Here is a 24,204-nt window from a genome sequence, read left to right on the forward strand (position 1 = left end):
AACTTTCCCCAATAAGATTATGGGAATAGAGAGAAGTACTGCACTGGAGTGTGTGTGTGCGGGCTCGTGCACGCATAGTGAATAAATAAATGAACTTTGTTCATCTACAATTTGCGTTCTCGAACTTTAAATGTTCCTTAAAAAGAAAACTTTGAACTGGGTTATCAAAGTTAAAGTGCAGTCCGATCTTGCGGACCAAAGATTTACGCAAGCCGGAGTGGCTACACTTGCGATAGCGGAGCATAAGACTCCAAAGAATACTACGATTTTGTGGACTCAAGGAAGTTACACAGACCTGAGATGGTATTCAATTGGATGTAAAGAGGTCTAAAAACCTCGTATAGTACTACAATCTTGTGGACCCATTAGGGTTGCACAAGCCTGAGCAGGTACTTTTCAGCCGTCCCAAATCTCTTGATTAGAAAGAACAACCTTTGAGTTGAAAAGAGGGACGAGGGTCAGATAAGGCATTCTACTTCATTACTCCGACGCAAATAATTCTGGTGGAAGTGACTTAGGGAAAGCGGCGCCCGTTCGTTTTGGAGGCTAAAAGGCCGCTCCGATCCAAAGTGGACGTGTAATAATTTGTACTTGTACAATACTGTGGACCTTCGTCACGGAAACTACGAGCAGGAAGTAATATTGTAGAGTGTTACAGCTTGTGTGCTAGTATGTTCTTTTCAGAGCAAGGCAGAACGCACACGGGCTTGGGGAGGTAGCCCAACGCCGCCAACCCAAAAAGTGATGCTAATCACTCGAAAATCAATGGAAAACTTGAATGATTTGTTGAATATATAAAAAAGTGAGAGCCTGCTCACTTCGGGGAAGTGGGCTTTTCACTTTAATCGATTTTGAATATACAAGTGATTAACTAGCTTCATGTCCTGCAACATGAGGCGAAATTTTTCACTTTAATCGATTTTGAATGATTGATGATTATAAGTGGATGAATTTTCTTGTGGTCCTTGGACTCGGGGCCATTTTATTCACTTGAATCGATTTTTTCGAACGCAATGATAGTCAAAATCTATTATATGTCGACAGAGGACTGATGCCACCACAAATAGACCCAGGCCCTGCGAAAATTTTTTTTGATTATCATAAATTTGCGAAAGCAATACGTATAAAATTTGTCGGGGGAAACTTGTCTAAGTATCAGCTCCCAGACAAACCTATCCTTCTCTCCTTTCCCCTCCAAAACACTAATTACGCTTTTCTCTTTCACAGGTAGCGGCAGCGATACTAATCTAAACTTTCTTTCCTACAGTCAAAGAGTTTAGCGACTCAAATAGCAAAAATTAAACATGGCTTTCTCCTCTCATGATAAATTATCCGAATTGGACTGGCGTTCGGATTATGCGGGATCAGTCCGCATGGGAGGAGAATCCCATGGTGATCTAACAAAAACAATCAAAGACACCAGGACATCATCATTATCATCGACGACGACCAACATCACGCTCGTTCGAAGGAGTGCCATAGTGTCAAGCCGTGTTGTTGCAAATTTGATCGCTAAGCCCCCTGGTACCCCTGATAATCGTCTGCACGAGACTCAGGAAACGCAGACGCGCACGGGTAAAATCACGCGACCAATTGAGTTAGAAAACGCAAAACGGGAAACACTTAAGAAAAAAATATATATATATATATATATATGTTATTATTATTGAAATCTAATCTTTAGATGTGTCATGATCGAAGTAAGTGAAGGCGACGGGCGAAAGGGTAATTTTAAATCTATTATTTAATATCAGAATACTGATTTTCCCCTTTCTATAACTCAGCCAAGGAGTTCGATTGAACTTCACGTGGTTAGTGTGAGAATAAAGGGATTTGAGCACCGATTATTAATTAATAGATTAATGTATGAAATTATTTTTATTCTGTCATCCAACCAAGGATCTGCAATCACGTGGCTGATATGAGAATGTTATAATTCCGTGTTGCTTTACAACTTATTTGTCTATTTGTACCGAGCGGATGTACTATAGACGGTCCCGTTCAATGACCTGCGTGGCGCCAGGGTAGGTCAGGGATTTTCTAAGCGATGGGATATTGGGTCAATAAATATGGGCCCTCGAGAAGACCGTGTTCTTTCTCTGTCTTACTTTAAAGTTACTATGACTTATATTCCCAGCACTCGAATGCCAGAGAAAAGGACAGTAAATGAAAAGACAAATGTATACAAAAACATGTGTAGTATATTGACAGATTTAATTTTACAAAATATTATAATAATGAACTTACCCCAATAGGTTGATATACCTGCACACACACTCACTTCAGATTCACCAATTTGAATCTGTGTACACAGGAGTTTACAATGTTTTTATAGTTTTATCGAGATTTACAGATTGAATCTTTGCACGAGAATGCTATGCACGCTGAACCAATAGGCCGGCTTTGCTTTCTAGTGAATTAACGATGATATATACATTCTTTAAATGATTTTTATAAGGATTTATTCCCGAACAAGGACTCCGGTTGCCTAAGCGGTGGACGTCACGTGAAAGAGTTTAGCTAATTCTATTGCAAACTCAAATGATTTTACTCTAGGTATCCGACCTAGGAGTCCAGATGCCTAGGCGTAGGACCTCACGAGGAAAGGTTTTAAGAATAAAATTCAAGTCGCGTAATTTGTATTTTAAGTAAAAGAATCGAGTTGTGATTATCGATCTAGGACCCCCGATTGCCTAGGCGTGGAGCGTCACGAGAACGAATGTTGGATTCTTACTCGCGGATAGATCCGACAAGGGTTTTAGTTGCGGCGGTAATGACTGACTTTGATTATTTTTCCGGGGTTTTTATATGAAAAGGTTTGAAAGAAAAGTGGGGCCGAAGATGCCTCTTGCATGATACAGAGGATGGGTTAAAGACAAAGAGGACAATAATACAGAAGGGTTTGATTTCTTTTGGACAGCTGAGAATGACATTTTTATTACGGGAGTTCTTGGGATCTTGTAGTAAACAGGATGTAAATAGAAAAATAAATCCGTGGTAGGCTGCTTAAAAATAAAGTAATAAATATATGATGACATTTATGGTCGATATATTACATACTCTAGGAAAATATAATTTTAAAAATAATACAAAATTGAGATGAAAAATCTTCAGTGATAGGAGAAGAAACGGAGGGGTTTTGTGGGGGACCATGTTAATTTTTGGAGACTGCGTTTCTATGATGACATTTATTACCAATATTTTAGGTGATTCCGAGAAATGTAATTAAAATTTAAAATAGAAGAGCTTTCTATGGTGGAAAAGGGAAAAGTAAGAATCTGCGGGAGACCGTGAGATTCTGTAAAAACAATGTTTCTCCAAAATATATAGTGACATTTACTACCGATATTTTAGATACTTCTGGGAAATGCAATTAAAAATTAAAAATAAAATAAAATTAGTGAAAGATTTCTACGTTAGAAAATAAATAGTAAGAATCCGCGGGATACGTGGGGCCCGTTGGTAACAGATGGTTAAAATAGAAAAGTCGTAAAAATTTGAGTCGAACTAGAACAAGGAAATATTTAGACAAATTTATTGAGGCCTTTACGATGACTTTTATGATGATGAGGGACTCGCGGCCGCGGAAGACTCAGAGAAATCTTTTCGTGGGACATCTGAAAGACATTGAGTCGGTGGATTCTTCATAATGGATCGACCGTGGTGGTGCAGCTGTGCATAGAGAAGGAAAGACGTACTATTTTCTAGTTGCTTGTTCTTATCTACGTCTCTCCCTCTTGTAACTTGACCGTTTATACTAGCATACTTTTCTGTGGGAATTCAGAGCAAGCCCAAAATGCGTCATAGATATCTATATATGGCCAACGTACACATATATATAACACACACATATGTACAAAATTCATGCACATATACGTATGTACGGATACTCCTGTATTATTGTATCTTTGGTGAGTGTGCTCCGAATTCTCCAGGTTAATTCTTATGAAATATATAAAAAGAACAATAAGGGAAAAATTACTGAACTAAAGGTTCAGTTGAATGGTGACTCAGGTGTACCGATTGTTACAGATGTTATAGAATATGACTTCACAATTTTTTAAGCGAATTCGAAGTTATATAATATAATAGACATCATGGAAAATTGCCGAATCCAAACTAAATAGGCAATTTTCCATGATAGGTTAACCTCCAAACTCCACCGTCCATCTTACGGTTTTAAATAAAATATATATTATTATTATTGAAATCTAATCTTTAGATGCTATAGAATATGACTTCACTATTTCTTAAGCAAATTTGAAGTCATATAACATAATAGATATCATGGAAGATTGCCAAATCCAAACTAGATAGGCAATTTCCCATGATAGGTGAACCTTCAAACTCTACCGTCCGAAGGTTCATTAGCAGACGGTACACATTTTTCGCGGGGCACAAACCGACGTGAGTGTCCGGGCTCGAGTAACTTTGCCCACGGTGGGCTCGCAACACGAGAAGAAACAGTAGAAGGGCTCGGTACGCGAAACGAAATTCCACCTCCCCCCCCCCCCCCAATTCGACAGAGAGAGAAGGAAAAGAAAGAGGATTTAACGCTAATGGTCTTCGAGTCTTGCAGGTAAACTTGCAAAACGATAAGGCGGGAACACTGGAGACAGGTGCCCTGTGGAGGAGGAACGTATTGATGTCTTGTTCTTCTGCAAGAGTTGTACGCGGCGATGACTGACATGTGCTTTAGTTAGTTAGTTCTTAAATAAGGTATTGGGATAACCCATCCAGCCGTTACTCCTTGACACTACAGCGCCTCAGAGTCTTGAATATAAAAACTTCATGTACAACAGTTGTTGGTAAAACAGTAGATTGAATTTAAACATTGAGATTACATTTTTTAAAAAAGTTATGAATAATATAAATAATAGCCGTAGAAGGATTGGCTAAAATCCAGTCAATATTATAAGGAGGTTTAATGTCAAGCTTTTTCAGAGCTTTGATAAGAGTGCTTCTTTCAAAAGTGTATAAAGGACAGCTTTAAAGAACATGAGATAAATCTTGCTGAGTAGATCCACAAGCGCAATTAGGAGAGTCAATGAAGTTTTTTCTATGTAAGCTGAAGTTTAAGTTATAATGATTAGTTCTCATTCTAATAAAAGTAACCAAAGCAGAACGAGTTACTTTGTATCCATGAAACCAAGGCTTAGATGAATTTTTATAAAATTTTTGAAAGTAAGCAGAACCAAAATTCTTCCCTCTTCCTTTTAACGATCGATCTCTTTCGTTTTTTGCACGTTCTTTACTTGAGGCTAAAAAATCTAATGCAGGAATAGAAGACATAACTAAGTTGCCTTGTGAACATGCAAGCTTAGCTAATTTATCGACTATCTCATCACCAGGAACACTCGAGTGACTAGGAACCCCGAGGAATTTTATAGATCTATTGTGTTCAATTGCAATATTTAATTTATTAACAATGTTATATATGATATGTGAATTTGGTTTTTTTTTTATGAAGATGGATAATGGCTTGTAGAGAGCTTAATGAGTCTGTAATTATAAGTGTGTTTTTCATGTTCAAATCTTGAGCAAGTTCCAGGGCTTTTAAAATTGCAAGCGCTTCACCTGTCATTATAGAAGCCTGTTGATGAGTTTTTAGTTTAATTTCTCTATTTTCTTGAGGACCATAAATAGCAAATCCAGCGTGTGTATTCAGATCAGATTTAGAGGAATCAGTAAATAATAAATGATGATTCTTATAGTTGTTTATGATAATATTATCAAATAATTTCGTAGTTAACTCTGGAGATTTATCTTTAAGTTCAAACCCGGAATAGATATCAACTTGAGTTTCAATATTTATTAATTCATAGGGAAATTGAAATGATACGTGAGTTTTGGCTGAATATATTTTGTTAAATATATGGCTATTTTTTTTATAAGCTTCTATGAAAGGATAACGTGCAGAGATACTACGATACATTCTTTTTCCGTTTAAATTATTTATAAGATTGTTAAGTGTACTAATGATAGGATTGTTAAAAATAGAAAAGGATCTAATAATATAATGATTAGCTTAATCTTTGAGTCTTATTTTAAGTGACATTTCACAACTTTCAGCCATCATGGTGTTGATAGGTGTAGAAATTCTTAATCCTATGCAAGTTCTCAAAGCTGCCTTTTGTATTTTAAGGAGTTTGTCGACAAATTTATGATTGGTTATATTAAAAATAAGACAACCATATTCAATTTTGGAGCGTATCATAGCTCTGTAAATGTTAAGAAGAATACTAGGATCAGTTCCCTACTTGGTACTACATAAAGCTTTAATTAAAGGGGAAAGTTTTTTAATTCTTGTGATTAGATCTTTAAACTGGTCATTAAACGAAAGCTTACCGTCTAATAAAATACCAAGATATTTTGCAGTTTTAGATAGTTTAATTCCAGTATTGTTAATTTTGAATTTTACATTAGAGGGAATGGTTTCTTTATATAAAAAAATTACAATTTTAGTTTTATTAGTAGAGAGAAAAAGATTTTTCCTTTTTAGATATGTAGAATAGCTGTCCAAAGAAGCTTATAGAGCATCTATAGCAGACAAGTGCTTTAGAATACCTGGGTTTGGCAGCAACGTACAAATTGCTGCTACAACTAGAGAAAGGCCATTTGCGGCCATTTGTTGAATAAACCCGAAATACAAAATGATTCACATCTCTCAACTAAGTACAGCACACTGCGTATGCGCTCAAATTGTAGGTCCAGGCATTTCTCTCTACGTGGTATCGTCATACTTCCAGTGTCCCGAAGAAATAGAAATTCACATCACGCAACTAGAAAAGGTAGTTCAGGCATTAAGGGGAAAAAGGGTATTATTTGAGATGGACGCGAATGCTAGGTCTATTAGATGGGGTCCAGAAACAAACGAGAAGGGAGAGAAACTGGAGGATTTTATAGACGATTATGGGTTAGAAATTGTAAACATAAAGAGGGAGCGCCTAACTTACTCATCAACCTCAGGAGAATCATAAATAGACGTTACCCTAGCTACCCCAAAACTTGCACAGTACGGACAAAACTGGTCCATCAAACGCGAGTGGGTGCAAAGTATCAACCATTATGCGATCGATGTCAGCCTGGGAATTCCAAGAGACCGGGAGGGCCTTGATGGAGCTGAGCGATTCAACATTCCGTTGGCTGATTGGAAGAAGCTCCATGGGAAACTACCAGAACTCGCAAGAGTGAATCTTGAGGGTCTGGTGCTGGAAACGGTCGAGAACGTGGAAAGGTATGCCGATGCACTCACTAAAACCATAATAGAGTCATGTGAATTTGCTATCCCATGGAAAAAGACGCACAAGAAATCATATCCGTGGTGGACCAGAGAGCTAACGAAAGAAAAGAGCGTGGTTTACCAAGCCAGAAGGAGATATCAGAGGGAGATGGAAGAAGACAAAAGGACAGAACTTAAAAAGACATACTTGACACTTTGTTAGACATACTTAAAACACGTTAAAATACAGAGGGAAAACAGTTGGCGAGAGTTTGTGACGTCGAACGGTAGCAAGGAGCATTGGGGCATCGTTTACAAGCTCCAGGCAGACAAAAACCGAGTTGACAGAGTGCTCACCACACTCCGGCGTGACGGACAATCCACAGAAAGTTTTAAGGACACAGCTAGCTGCTTTCTTGACACACACATTGTAAATGACAAACCAGAGGAAGAAACGGAGGAGCAGAAAATAACGCGAGTAAATTCAGAGACGCCACCAGACACCGCGGACGCCGATTTATTCACTCTGCGAGAACTTTACAAAATTTTAAAGATCCTTAAAAATAAAAAAGCACCCGGAACAGACCTAGTGCAGGATGAGGTGATGAAAAGAGCAGCAGTAATTTTGTCAGGGGAGTTCTTAGAATTATATAATAGATGCTTAGAGTTAGGAGTTTTCCCAACGTCATGGAAAGAGGGTGGGATTATCATGCTCCTTAAAAGCAGTGACAAAGACGCGAGTGACCCTAAATCATATAGACCAATATGTTTACTTTCGGTAATCGGGAAGGTATTTGAGAGACTAATTAAGTCAAGACTCACCATCACAGTCTTAGCTGGGGATAAGATCCCCAGTCTACAGTTTGGCTTTATGGCCAAAAGGTCAACTGAAGATGCAATCGTTAAGATGCTATGCTAGATTCGACAACAGAGAATCTGGCAATCGGACTTCTCTTCGATATTTCTGGCACCTTTGACAACGTGTGGTGGCCGCAAGTACTCGAAGGTTTGAAGAAAAGGGAATGCCCCAAAAATGTTTACAGGGTGGTTCAGAGTGACTTTGAGGATAAGACAGTCTTACTGTCATGAAGATTGGGAAAAGAGAACAAAAAGCCAACAAGGGGATGTCCACAGGGAATAGTATTAAGGCCGTTATTTTGGAATATTATGTTCGATGATTTGCTTAAAGAATTAGAGACAACAGAACACGGGAGTAAATTTGTAGCCTATGCTGACGACCTCCTCGTCATCATAAAAGGCACCTCAAAGTCTCTTTATTTCCTGAGACGGGAGGAGTGCATGGGCCCAACTGAGGTCGGACTCGTAGTGGCTGTTGGTTCGGTACCCACACGCAAAGGATCTCTGATCCTAAGGGTTATAACATCCGCCAATATTGAGTTTGCTCAATATTTCGCTTTATAATAATATTATGGTATAAATGAAGGGAATTTTGCAGTGCGTGTATGCCCAAAACTTTAAAACTCGTAAAAAAATTATAATTATGAAATGGGCAATGCATATTTTTTTAGGAACTTAAATGCTGTGCAAAAAAGGTCATTCATCAGCCGAAATAGAACTACATTTCTTATAATATATTTCTTATTGGACTATTAATTTTGATTGATAATAGTCAAGTTGATAGTTAGATTAAGACGAAACAACACCACAGTAGATAAAACAATGAGAAGTATTTATGTATATATTTGTATATATATATGGGGCATTCCATGTCAAATCGGACAGTTTCAAAAATTGTCTTTTCCGATTTTTTTAATTTGTTGGTATGTTTTATTACCCCTCAAAAAAGGCTTCCTGGTGAATTTTCAGATTTTTTCTGATCAATGGTTAAAAAAATATCAAATTTATTAAAAAACGCTCTTTTTATGGTTTTTTAATCATAACTTTCGTAATAATGGTCGGAATTCGATGGTTCTTTGTTCAAAATTTTTATTTTCAGATGGCCTCTACAAAAAAAAAATACAAAACACATACTCCACGTGTTTTCAATCGAGATTTTTAAATTTTAAGTTTTCAATCGTGTTTTTAAAACTGTGTGTATCCTTCGATTTTCTTGAAAATTTTCTGTCTAAAACATCTATTCATTCTGCAACTTTTAAACCTAGTCCGGTAGTAGGCCTTCCATAATTACTATTTTTGTTCGATTTTTGAAAATTGAAAAATTTTTATTGCTCGCTATAAATTATTATTAGTCCCGATTTTTGACACTGTTCACTTGTTTTTCTTGCATATTATAAATTGATTTTGATATTTTTTTGTCTAAGTAGGGATTTAAAAGCAGTAAGTAAAAGTTAATCCTATTTATGAGCAGTTATAATAAATGTTTTTAATTATTGAGAAGCAACTATTTCGAAGCAAAAGAAACATTGGATTTGCTATACAATACAGCTGAAACCATTACAGAAAATGAAGCGATTACAATTTCTAATTTGTTTGCGGGATACCTGGCAAATAGCCGGTATCCTTTTATATAAAATTGCTAATTTCATCTGAAAAGCAGGTAACGGAGAGTATATGTGCTTGTGAAGGAGAGAGAGAGAGAGAGAGAGAGAGAGAGAGAGAGAGAGAGAGAGAGAGAGAGAGAGAGAGAGAAAGAGCCGGTGAACGAAAGACAACCGAGGAAAGGCGAGACTTGTTTGAGCCCTGACGAGACGAAAACTTTGGCCTGGAAAACAGCGACAACCGATAAGACAACTAATTTAAACAGGTATTTATTTATGAAATATCCCAAGCAAAAGCCGCAATATTTATTAATCAAAATACGTAGTCATGCGTCGACGTATTGACGCGATTGAACGGTTCGTAATTATATTAACTAAGAATAGTTCTAGAATGCGTCGTTCTCTCGCCGAGATATTACGCAGCATAAATTTCCAGGCAGGTCGTGAAATTCATACACCAAAATTCGTAGCTAATCTAGTCGTAATTCTAGTTGGAAATTAATTAATAAATCAAATTAAGATTCGAATTAATTAATCTCTCGAAAAATACTATCAAAGTTTTGAGGCAAAAGTCACCGGGAAATAATTACATTAAAAGAAAATAATTTAATAAACAATTACGATAATAAATTAACTTAATAAATAATCGTAATTATTAAAAAGAAAATAAAGATATGGAATTACTGTGATAGAAAAGTACCTGAGTTACATGAGTAAGAAAAGTAGAGTTTGAGGGAAAATGGTAGTGATATACAGAGCACGAAGTCTTCGAATATTTAGTTATAATGATTTATTGAACAAGTAACAAGGAAAATAAAAGAAATTAAATACGGTTAATAAATGAATTAATTTATGAAAAAATTTTAATTCAAAATTAAATAATTTATTAAATCGAAAGTGTGACGGAAAAAGTAGGCAGTGGCCCGACACCATTTTTTACCGTGTATGTGTGTGATAAAGTCCAGTGGACTCAGTTGTGTGAGTGTGTTAGTGATTAAATTTTAATGGCGGAATCGTTGTAGAAAGTTTTATTTTCGTTAGATAAAATTATAAATTTTAATTTAACGACAAAGGTGATTGGTAAATTAAACAAATTAAGATATAAGGTATAAATAAGTTGTTTTAATAGTCAAAGGTAATTGACTTGTGGACGGGTAAATTATTATTATTATTATCAAATCCAAGGTAGTACATAAAGGGTTAAGGTTTATAAAGTTGTCTAGTTATTATAAGGTTCTCTAATTGTTAAATGGATAAAGGTTGAAGATTGTCAATTTTAAACAAGTCTAATTTATTTATAAGTTATCCTCCCTCTCCTCTCTCTTACTCTTGATAATTACAACGAGCCTTATCTTTAAGACCTGGTTCTAGAAGACCGTAAATATTTCCCGTGGTGCCCTTATTAAGGACGACCAAGGTAGCAGGATACCCTGTTATATAATCGACCAAGCATAAGATGCCTTGTATGTAAATCATTTAATTACCTACAAATATATGCATGGCCAATGTCATAATCCTTATTTGTTCATGAATTTTAAAGTTCATAAGCAAAAGAACAAATGTATCCTAAAATAATCAAAGTTTAATCTTTAATATTTTCTAAACGGTGAGATTTACGATAGAAATGTTAAAAAACATTATTGTAGAGCATACAATTTTCTACAAAACGGTGTATAAAGTTTTGCTGTTCAATTAGTTAATGAGTGAGATATGAATTTTTTTCTATTGAACCAAGGAGAAAATTGAAAGCCGTAACGCGGAGGGCTCTCCTATTAAAATTAAGAACTTATTTTTGGTGAGAGTTTTCTAGAGAAGTCTAGCAACCAATTTTTCAGTGTCACTAGCAAAAAGCTAATATTCATCTCAATTTTCAACCTTGACGGTGTTATGGTCTAGATAGAAACATTGCAAATATACTCCCCCAAAAACCCTCAAAAAGTTAAATTCGTTAAAAAAAAATTAAGTCCATTGATTTTCTCTTGTTGAAACTAATGTGCATTTAAAATTTTTTATTCATAGGTCCTTTGTCCAAAAATCAGACAAAGTTACATTTTTGACGCCCTCAACAACCACTGGCAGAGTAAATCTTCTAAAAAATAATAATTCTATTGATTTTCTTGTTTCGTGAATAATATTCATTTGTAAGTTCAATTTCGCAAACTCCATAGAAGCCAATCTCATATGAAAAGTTTACGCCGTTCAATTCCTCGTCTCGTAAGTAAAATACATTTAGAATTTTCAGTCTGTGGGTCGTTTGTCGGGAAATCGTAAAAGTTTTCATTTATTACGCCCTCAAAAACCGCCCAAAAAGTCGGTTGTCAATAAAAAAAAATCAACGACATTTATTTTCTTGTATCATAGGTAATAATCATTCAAAATTCCAAGTCTGCAAGTCTTTTGGCCAAAAAACGTGAAAATTTTTATTTCTTACGCCCCCCACACAGCCCCACTAGTGTCAATTAAAAAAAAAAAAAAAACAAAAATTACACCTTGGATTTTCTCAGTTTGTCAGTAATTCTTATTTTGCTATGACAACGGTTGCTACGGTAACAGCTTCTACGTCATCTAGTAGTAGCCAATTAGAGAAGAACGTTTGTCAGGTAGCTAATAAGAAGAGAGAATTCAGTTAAGTGCTTAAATGTCCATTTTGAATAGGAGTTTCATAAAATCTATTCTTATTGAGCGTCCACGTTATGACCACGGACTTTTTGAGATGCTAAGTTGACTCACACCTCTAAGTTACGATCACAATAGTGACTGGCAAGGATTACATGTTAGGTACTACGAAGAGATTGTTTTATTATTAGCAGTCAGCCCAGCCTCTTAGTAATGATTCAACTGATTAGGCTAATTTATAATGAAACTATCAGGGTTGTTTGTTCGCCCGTTTCCTGGTTATAAGGAATAATTAATTTAAAGATAAGAATTTGATTAATCATACTCAGTGATTATATATTATAATACGTGAAAAATTATCCGTTGAGCAATAGATTTAGTGACATCTATGATGAGAATTTTTACTTTGATCGAGGAATCGATCGAACGCATGGAGACGAGATCTGGTTGAGACTTCAAATTCAGCGACCACGTTTTTTTGCTGATCAATTCGATTCGTGACCAAAAAGGACAATTTCGATTTACAGAAAGAACAATCAAATCGCGAGTGATAATTAGTACGTGAATAATAATCCAATTATTTTTTTTGGTGAACAAATATCCGAATTTTGTAAACAAAGGAACAACCCGAAGCAATTTGACGTGTTACCGAAATAAATATTATTTTGTATTTCATTTTATTTCGTTAGAGATTTCTGAGAATTACGGATTATCTCTGTGTCTCATTCGTACGGCAATCGAGTCTTGCCGTGTATAATACTCTGACGTCACTCGTCAAGTACTCACGTAATAACACGTTGTCTGTGTGTGTGGATAATAAAATAAGTTATTTTATTTCGTCAATCGACTGTTTTTTTTTAGTACGAACTGATTTTGTGGTTTTGATCAACTACGATTTTTTACGAACAATTTTTTGTTTATATCGAGTCAAGCCGACAACAGCATTTATATTTTGTTGTAACCGATAATTTGTGGGAAACCGATCAATTATTTTGTTTATTGGATATACTACTAATTGTTTTTTTAATTCTGATCAATCATTTATCGTAATCTTAAGTGCCTGACCTTTCCCCGATCCACCACCCTGAGCCGATTTTTCGATAATTGTTTTTTTGGTGATTTGAAAATTACCTGGCGCCCAACTTTAAATTTTAAACAAGGTTGCCAAAATCGTAAATGTATTTGGACTTCACACTGGTAGATCCCGGTGGTGAAAAATCCGTTACAATATAAACAATAGATCAACTATTAAACTTACTGATTTCAATGTTAATCAGAATCTACGTCACTCTACAATATTAATCCAACCCAACAATATTAAACAGACTTAACGTTCACTCAATAAAACATGTGCTCAAAATGGCATACTAGAACTCATGCTGAGGTGGCTTACTCACTCTCACACATGAATATAAATTGACTCAAAAAACTAATTACAATAATGGTACTTCAACTAAACAGTTTGCCTCGCGTATGATACACTTATATAATCTTACTGCACACTTGTGATTCCAAATCCAAGGTGAGGAGTCCAGTAATCCATCCTTCCTACTTGAATTGACCCAATTCCTCCATACCTTTCCAATTCAGTTGAAACAATAGTAACAATGGATGAGGTAAATAAGGGCTCTCGTATCCACGGTAACAATGATCCGGCCGGTGTTATCGTAATATTTGGTAAATTGCACTTCGACCTAATCACGTTTTCGACAGATGACGACTGAAGTTGAGGCCTTCTAGTCTTGATAGAGGAGAGGTTCTCTCTGAATGGTGTCCAGCCGACGAAAGAGGAAGAGGCCGGATGATCTTATTTTTTTTCAGAAAAACAGGAATAAACAGTGAAGACGGAAAAATATTTCTTAGAAATTTATTAAGGAGTTCAAATTGAACTTCTAGACAAATTAAAATTTGGAAAGAATAAGTTCGGTGATTTATCATTATTTAATAATAATAATAATAATAATAATAATAATAGTTAGGTAAAATTAAAAAAAAAAGTATTATTCAAAATAGTACAAATTAATTAAAAATATCGTCATATCTAACCGCTCTTTTGTTTTATAATCGATTGACGTGATTAATGAACCAAACACATTTAATAATTTGGTGTTGTTTTTCGAAATTTTTTTTTATTCTTCTGCCTGAGCTATGTAATGCCTCAGACATTTTATTGAGTCAATGAATATAAATTTAGACGGATAAATGGGAAAGTTTTGTAAAACTACAGAGATTACTATCATGAATTAAATTTGAAAAAAAAAAAAAAATTAAAAAAAAAAAAAAACAAAAGTCAATATTAACGAAAATAATTAATAATTTTATTTATTTCAATGCAATTAGGAAGGTTCTGATGAAATTGAAAATAAATTAAATAATGTAGTTTACAGAATTAGAAAAATACCAAATGGAAAATATAAAATCGTGCATGTAAACCGTCTTGCACCATATTATGATCAATAAGAAAAATAAAAGAGAAGTCCGGGTGAAGCCCTGAACGATCTCAATGTAGACGCTGTAAAGGGTTCCCGGGATTATATAGTCAATTAGTAAGAATAGGATATCTTCCAAAATGATAGAATTGAAGATTTGTCTGGACGACTACTAAAGACTGGTATAGTCCGTAAAAGAAGTCCGGCAGTGAAGCCTAAATAGCCACACTGTAGACATCGTTGAGATGTTCCCGAGATACTGAAAGAAGTCTGGCTGAGGGATCTAAACGATCTTGGTGGTAACGCTGTTTGGGAATTCTCGGGATTCTATTAGGACAGGGAATGTTCTAAGTTCAGTTGTTAGCTGGAGGGGTCAGTTTGAGGGCCCAGAACAATGGGTCGTTGTAAGGGGGTTCCCGGGATTCCTAAGCCTTTGATGAGAATCTGGATATTTCTTCTGGTTTGAGTGAGCTCAGCTCAAATCAAACGTTTGAATTCTCAGGACTTATCATTGGTCAACAGAATCCTGACTGGAGCTTTGGGATTCATCCAGAGTTGTTCGCCAGCATTTCTCTTTTGTTGATGGCCACGATTTCTGAGAGATAGATGGATACCCTGGAGACTTTCCGAGAAACTTTTAGGGGGAAAAATTCAAAGTAATCAATTAATTAAAAGTTAATTAATCGAAATTTGTTTCAACGTGTATTATTCAGCATCATTGATGTGTTAGCTATATATAGCATATCAGAATATGAACTAAAGGGATCGAACAGTAGAACATTGAGCATATAAGATTGAAAATTATTGAATTGATCATAATGAAAGTTTATAAATTAACAACTGACAAATAATAAGATGTAACAATAAAATATGTTTAAGTATGAAATTTAATAAAATGTTGGAGATACTCGTTTTGTTCTTTTCCATCCTGAACACGTTCCCATTCCCATCGAAGATCTATTTAATCAAGAGGAGGGTTACATATTCAATTTTATTTATTTTGATTTGCCGAATAGGAAAATAGTGTCGCGTGTGACAATTAAGTTTTTAGCAGAATATTTTTTACTATCAATTATTAGCTCAATTGAATTCTAGACTATTTTTTTTATTTATTTATTATCTTTACGTAAGCCTACATGGCTGTTTTAGGGCTATGGTGTTTTTTTTTTCTGGAGGTATTGGGACCATAGCGGAATCGAACCGAGATTGTAAATGGTTTTAATTTCAATTAAGTTCCATCCTTCCAGCACAAATTTTATCAGGACAATAATTTTATTGAGACGGGGGTAGTTAACGAATTTAAAACTTATCTTTTAAAATATTTGAATAACTAGAAAACAAATGGCTTCTTATCTTGTTCTATTGATGCGCGACTAAAGTCAGTCAGTCATATATATTGACAGCATAACAGTGTAACGATCGTTACATATGGATCGCGATTTAACCATTCAATTGAAAATTTTTTTAGTATTTACATTCTTTTCCCATTTTATAAGCAACGAGTACTTGACTATCACCAAAACTTTGCGTTGAGATCTTACCTTTTGCAGGTACCTATGTAAGTGCATGAACGATGAGTAAGAATAGACAAAGATCGACAGACAAGACAATATACCTGTCTCTCTCTCTCTCTCCATCAGAAGGGCAGAGCCCATTCTCAAACCTAACTACGTTATCTAGCTGTATACTCATCTTGCATTCACACTTACCTGCGTACATCTATTTACAATTTATTTACAAGAGAGTATGTATGTGTGTGTACGGGCGTAGTACCCAAAAATAAGTTTAGCTGCGATTCAGCGGGACACCTTTACGTGTGTACCGGACTTCTAATTAAAATTCAAACGTTCATAGAGATGCTATGACCATCTCATTTCCATATTCCGAGTCACCTTTGACATTTCGAAAGTTAGACCCGGATCTATATACTTCCAATAGAGCATTTACTCGACCTGTTGTTGCCTACAAACGATATCATCCAATTTTCATATATAAACTTTTTTCATTTTTAGAAAGGTACCTAAACCAGATCCATGTACTTACTCATCATGTAGTTGTCCAAAATGATAAGATGGACCGGTTGGTTGCATAAGAAAACACATGACTTTCCCATCAAAACTAGAGTATATAAACTGCTGGAAAACTAACGAAGTCAACCAATCGCTAATCAGAAGTAATCTTTGTCGGTTCTTGCTCTGAAGTTTCACAGATTAATTCTATTGATTAATTCTATCGGCCCAAGTCCGACTAGTACCGCGAATCGGAGATAAAATTTTAATCGTTGTCCACGTGACGGTCTACCGCCTAGGCAATCGGGCTCCTTGGCCGAATACCTAAATTTTTAACTTGCAATAATCGTGGCCGATTCGACTCACCTGTCACGGTTGCTACATTCAAAAATTTTATTTTTTTTTTAAGACCTTTTATACATTAACCTTTTTATCTATTACGCCGACTTATTGACGCCAGCAGTCGTACCAGACAAACATACCTACCTGAGCGTTGTCAACGCTTTACAATTAAGTCAAATTGTACCAATGGACCACGTGTATTATAGATTTCTCTTTTCTTGAAATTTCATCATTTTTACTTAACGTATTTTTAAAATTTATGTATCCGTTCCCATTTAAGAATCTAAGCATAAGCGCGGTAGTATTTTCTTTGATTTTCCATCTTAAAACTATAGACCACCCAACTCATGTGCACCTGCATGTGATTCTTGGAAATTAGAGAAAGCTAATGAAAACCTCCAAATTTATGGTTTCCTGCATGAGCGTTGCTCGGCGACAGGATGACGCCAGAATCATCGGCCTACTTCATCGTCAAATCTATGTCCCGGGGATCACACGTGTGCATGGGCCTAGAACTTTCGGGCGAGTCCGAGTCTTTTCGTATAGGAAACAAGTTACCACCACTTTTCATATGTGAAGACCATATAAAATGACCATGGACTTTAGCTCATTAGTTCTTTCGGGAATCAAACTCGAAACCTTACTGAACTCCGGACACTTGACGGTGTTCGTGGCTAAAGGATTGATATCCCGATTGAGTATTTGGTCACGTGAGCCCAGATCATTGGATCGGTCTTTGATCATCGTCAGCACTCGTATAATCGGCATATTATTTTCTACTAGCTTAAGAAACATAATCAACGCGATATTAGCGTATAGCATCCGATCACGTGAGCCCAGATTGTACGATTGGACCTTGATCGTTGTATCGTGAACTAATATCAACCGTTTAGCACCAGTACAGCATTGATTATCTTCATCTTATTTTTGATCATCTTATTTTAATATTGAATTGTGCCACGAAAAATGTGAAGAATTAAAGAATAAATTACTGCGAAATACTTGAAGATTTAGAATTCTACTTTACCGCGAAGACGCAAAGAATTTAAATATTTTGACTTATATTTACCGCAAAAAGCAAAACAATCAAATATTTTATTGAAACTAGACTACTGCGAAACACGCGAAGGTATTACAGATAAATCATATTTTATCCAAGCTACGAAGATTTTGAAACACATAAATAATTGAATTTGAAACAACGAACCATTCTACATTTTTATTAAAACAATCAAAATCCTATATTATAACCGCGAGAACGCGTCATACATAAGTGTCCTGTGTTACTACTGCAAAACTGAGACCTTTAATAAACTTGTTGAGGGTAAGTTTTTAAACGTTGTTACCATTATTAGGTATTTTCTAACTTATTTTGAAACTGATTGTAAACCAAATGCATGAAATATTCATTATTTCTAGTATTGTGATTTGTATCCTTTTTGTATTTTGAGTATGTTTGATCCTCGGTAAATAATTACTTGTAAACATAAAATATTTGAAAAATTTTATTTTCTTAGATAATTTTACTTTAGCAATAAGACACTGGCTTCACGAGGCTTTTCGGCAGCCCACCTTGCTTTAATTCCTTATTTTTTTACCTCTTCAACTGCTCAAACAGATAGTTCACAGTAGGGGATACATCATCTTACGTTTACCGCTCGACGTCTGATTATGAAATTAAAACAGTCACATCATACATTGGAAATCAGCTCTGTGACGCTAGCATCGCAAAGTCTGGAAATTGCATTAAGAAAATGCCAAAATTAGGTGCTAATTAGGTGTAGAGTTTATAAATTAAGTGCTCTTTAATTTACACCGCAATCGATCCCTTTATGTTGCGTTGCTAGCGTAACGTTCTGCTAGCAATGCGATGAAAATAAACATTGAATAAAAAAATAAAACAGCTGGACAAGTAGGTGCAAATTAAGTGCTAAATGGTAAAGATAGTTAAATTTTAGACAATTATAAATTAAAGTCACTATTTGCAAGAATCAGGTATCGTTAATAATGATTCCAGCACAAAATCGAAATCAATCAAGCATTGGTAATTAGGTACTAATTAGGTGCTTCAAAAAAAATTTATCTATATAAATGAGAAAGCAAAGAAACAAAAAATTCGAATACCTGGAATTAAAAGCAGTAGCATACGTCTCTTAGATTATGAGGGAATTGTCTGTACGTATAATGAATAGATCTATAATCAAGTGCTGATTATGTGCTTGCAAAAAAAAAGTAAATATTATGTAGAAGTCCATCTTATAAATTTCATAAGGAAGGAAAGATCAATGAATATTCCTGGCGCTCTAAAAGAACTTTCTCCGCCACTATTAATCTAAAGGAATAAGGTGCTAATTAGGTGCTTGCGGATGGACCACAGCTATGAAAAAAATCTATCCTATAAGTCTCATAGGAGCGTAAAGGTTAATGGATAATCCTAATAATTTGTGGTTTTTTTTGCCTCTGCCAGACTGTAGGAATAAGGTACTTATTAAGTACTTGCAGGTGGTTCACAGAGATTTTCAGGAAATTCATCTTGTGATTCTCATTGGAGTGTAAAGGTTAATAGACAATCTATATACTCTGTGAGAGCTTTTTCTGCCCCTAATGAGACGTAAGAATAAGGTGCTAATTAGGTGCTAGCCGATGAAGCACAGCCACAGTAAGACAATCTATTCTATGAGTCTCTTAGGAGCGTAAAAGTTAATGAATGATCCTCACAATTTGTAAGGATTTTTTTCTGCCTCTGTTAGACTGTAGGATGTAACGGGGTAAAATTTTTGTATTTTGTTTTAAATTCAAAATCGACTCGCGCCGAAAGAGAAAGCAACCTCCTCCTACAACAATGGCCGATAATAGCACAATCTACTCATCGCTAGGTCACTGCTGTCGAGTTTCGGTGAGTTAATATTTTCTAGACGTCGGCCAGCCTGCGAGTGAGGGGTATGAGGCTCCGAGCTTGCGAACGATTAGTCTCTTGGTTACTGGCACACATCAGCGACAGACGTACTTGTTCCGGACCGCTACTACAACACTACTACTACTTTTACTACAGGATCTAGTACATACATCTACGCCATCCCCTCGTTGTGGGGAAGCTTATTTTATTCAGTTAATATTAAATTATTTGAAATATTGGAGAATTGTTGCGGAATTGGATTGGAGATTAGATTTGTTGGAGAACTGTTGGAAGATTTGAAGATCTGCAGGTTATTGGATTGGAGAGGAGGTTGGAGCGTCGGAAGGAGTTGAAAAGTTCAAATGAGTGGAGTTGTTGTCGGCTAAATTTATTAATAAATTGTAATTTTGTCAGTCGAGTCATTGTTGTAAATTTTAATAGTCAAGTAATTGTTGAATATGATAAATAGTAGAATCATTTGAAATTTATATAATTAAATTAATCAGTAGAGTTAGTAATAAAATTTTGTTTTCAAGTCGAGTCAAATTGAATCAGCCATCTTAATATATTGTTCATTCTAATTTATTTAATTGTAAAACGGCTACGTCTTGAATAAATGTCAGCTTAAATTTAATTCACATCAATTTACCTATTAATAATTTTTCCTGAACATTTTCCTTATAAGTATAAATAATAATAATATCTCTTTTTTCTGAATGTTATACTGCGTGGCCCAGTACGGGGAAAATCCTGTCCTGAGGATGACTAGCTGAGCAAAGGTTGTCAAACACCTTAAGTTTTACATATGTGTGGGCCCTTGTTTAATTAAGGCCACAACTTAATTAATTGAACAAGTGGACCCATTACAAGGATTAAAGTGCTAATTGAGTGCTTGCAGATGGACCACATGGATTGTAAGGAAATCCATCTTATAAAACATCCATGTACTTTGCACCAGCCTTTTCTGCTCCCAATGAGATGTAAAAATAAGGTACTAATTGAGTGCTTGCAGATGAAGCACAACCACAGTTAGAAAATCTTTCCTATGAGTCTCTTAGGAGCGTGAAAGTTAATTAATGATCCTTATAATATGTGAGGGTTTTCTCTTTCTCTGTTGGACTGTAGGATTAGGGTACTAATTGAGTACTTGCAGACGGACTACAGGAACTGTAAAAAATCCATCGTATTATCCTCATAGGATTGTAAAGGTCAAAAGAGGATCCATACCCGGAAAAAAATTTTTTCGTGAAGTTTTATGAACTTCTATTAAGATTGATAATATTTCACAAAATTTTATCAAATTTTCTGAAATTATAATAACGGAATTTGGCAAAATTTTGTGAAATTCCATAAAATTTTATACAATTATTTATAATTTCATAAAATTTTACATAATCGTTATCAAGATTCTAAGGAGTCATTGGTTTAAAATTTTATACATTTCCATGAAATTTTGTAAAGTTTTACAAAATCTTATAAAAGTTTATAATATTAAAAAAAAACTAATGAAATTTTATCACAAAACATGAGATAATTTTATGAAACTTCATAAAATTTTGCATAATTTTATAAAATTTATAAAATGTTCCATACACGAAAAAAAATTTACTGTTGCTGTAGCATGAGGCAGCCATGTTGCAGTAACAGGGTTTTCCTGCAGTTGCAACAAATCGGTCATGTTGGAACAACAGGATTAATACAGTTGTTGCGATTTAATAGTAAAATATGGTTACGCAGTAAAATATTTTGCGTCATTGCGTCAAAAAACTTAGTGTTAAAAAAGCACTAATTTTTTTGACGCAATGACGCAAAATTTTTGACTGTGTAACTAAATTTTGCTATTAAGTTGCCACAACATGATCAATACTGTTGTTGCAACATGACCGATTTGTTGCAGCTGTAGGCAAATCATGCAGTTTCAACACGATTTTTTCCTGTTGCTGCAACAGGATTTTTACTGTTGCTGCAACCTGACTGTCTCCTGTTGCAGCTGCAAGAAAATCCTGTTAGTGCAACAGGAATTTTTCCTGTTGCTGCAACATGACTGCCTCCTCACTGAAAAAAATAATCGCTAGCTGCTAGCGATTATGTTCTTTAACAGCTAGCGTTAAGAAACCGATAGCTGCAAGCGATTATTTCGCTAGCAGTTAGCGATTTTTCCTATAGCAGCTAGCGATTAAAAATCGTTAACTGCAAGCGATTATTTCGGTCACAGTTAGAGATTTTTTCGGTAGCAGGGAGCGATTAAAAATCGCTTGCTGGAAGCGATTTTTCCACTAGCTGCTCATAATTTTCAGTCTGATCATAAGATCTGTAGGGCAAGGGGAGGGGGCAATATGAGCCCCCTAAAATTTTGGATGCCTCGAAATATATGAGTGCAACATGGGCCCCCCAAAATTTTTACAATAAAAAGTGTTTGGGTGGAGGGGAGGGACAAAATGGGATACTGAGCAAAATGGGCCACTGAGGTAAAATGGTCCCCTCAAAATCTTTAACACGAAAAGTGTTCAGGGGGGGGGGGGTTGGCTGCTTAGACTTCAAAAACCTACGAATATTTTTTAGCCAAACGGGTTCCTAAACTTTTATTAATTAATCGAATAGTAATTCAACAGAAAACTTTGAATTAAGATATTTTAAAGTCCAAATCTTTACAATCAACTCTTCTATACTAAATACATAGCAAAAGTTTCAAAATATAAAACAAGCGAGCAACGTACATTGAGTTTTGTTGAGAGCCCGTTTTACCTAATTTTTTAGTATTTTTCCAATTTGATAGACTCAGCAAATTTACACCAAAAAATCAGCAGAAGGAAAAAAAAGTAAAACAAGCTGAAAAACTCTCATTATAAAAATTTTGAGGGGGACCATTTTACCTTAGTGGTCCATCTTGCCTCAGTCACCCATTTTGCCTTTCCCGCCCGCCCCAAACACTTTTCATGTTGACAATTTTGAGGGGACCATCTTGCCTCAGTGGCCCATTTTGCCTCAATGTCCCATATTGTCCCCTCCCTCCTCCTTGGCCTACAGATCTTATGATTGGACGATGTATGAGTTTCGAGTTAATAACATCGAACGATCTGGAACATAATACTCACACTGAGTAAAGACTACACCGTGCTAACTACTTTCGAAAAAATTGCTAGCGGCTAGCGAAAAAATCGCTTCCAGCAAGCGATTTTTAATCGCTACCTGCTATCGAAAAAGTCGCTAATTATCGCTTGCAGCTAACGATTTTTAATCGCTAGTTGCTCAAGAAAATAATCGCTAGCAGTTAGCGATTATTTTTTTCAGTGCTGTTGCAGGAACAGTAAATTTTTTTCCGCGTAGTCGTTAAAAAAATCCTAAGGAGTTATTCATATGAAATTTTATATACCCGATAAAAGATGTTTAGATCCAAGCATATATGATTAGATCCAAACAGTCAGATATGCTTGGATCTAAATTTTAGCGTGATTCAAGCGGATCCAAACAGATCTGACAATATCCAAAGAGATCCCAAGAGATCTCACTATATCCACAAATATATAAGTGTATCCAAGCAGATCTGCGTAAATGTCAATCTTTAAAGAAATCTACATAGATTTATGCACATATATCTAAAAAAGTTTCACTACATTCTAATGAATGCATGCCTAAATATAAGGTACCGTTTAAATATCATTTCTGTCACTTAGGCTTTATTACCCGACAGGCCTTATTACCCGCGGGTACCTTATTTTACTTTAGACCATTCTAAAAACAATATCTACTCACATCTTGAATCTTATTGCTATTACCTCTTAATACTTTTGATGAACCTATGTATAACATATATAAAAAGTCATTAATATTTAAGTTAAAAAAAAAAGATGAATACTTCAGAAACATTGATCAAACTGATTTATTTTGTTTATTCATTACAGTATCAAGTATATGATTTAAATAACATATACATCAAAATCAGTAAGAAAAATAAAAATTTTTAATTTTCGTATATAACTCAGATATTTGTGTATGATTAGACACAAAACTCTGTATTTAATGTCTTATTCGCAGTAGAACCCCGACAGTTCGACGATTCAGAAGCCTTACCTGTATTCAACTATTATTGGATCTGACTAAATATGACTACATATAAGCACACATTTTTGGATATAGTCATAAATTCTTGGATATACGTATATCTGCTTGAATATAAATTATTTTTGTGTCTATATACCCACATACATACAGTTGGGTCTGAGTAGATATA

This window comes from Microplitis demolitor, chromosome 3 (genome assembly GCF_026212275.2).
Source record: "Microplitis demolitor isolate Queensland-Clemson2020A chromosome 3, iyMicDemo2.1a, whole genome shotgun sequence".
Taxonomy (NCBI): Eukaryota; Metazoa; Arthropoda; class Insecta; order Hymenoptera; family Braconidae; genus Microplitis; species Microplitis demolitor.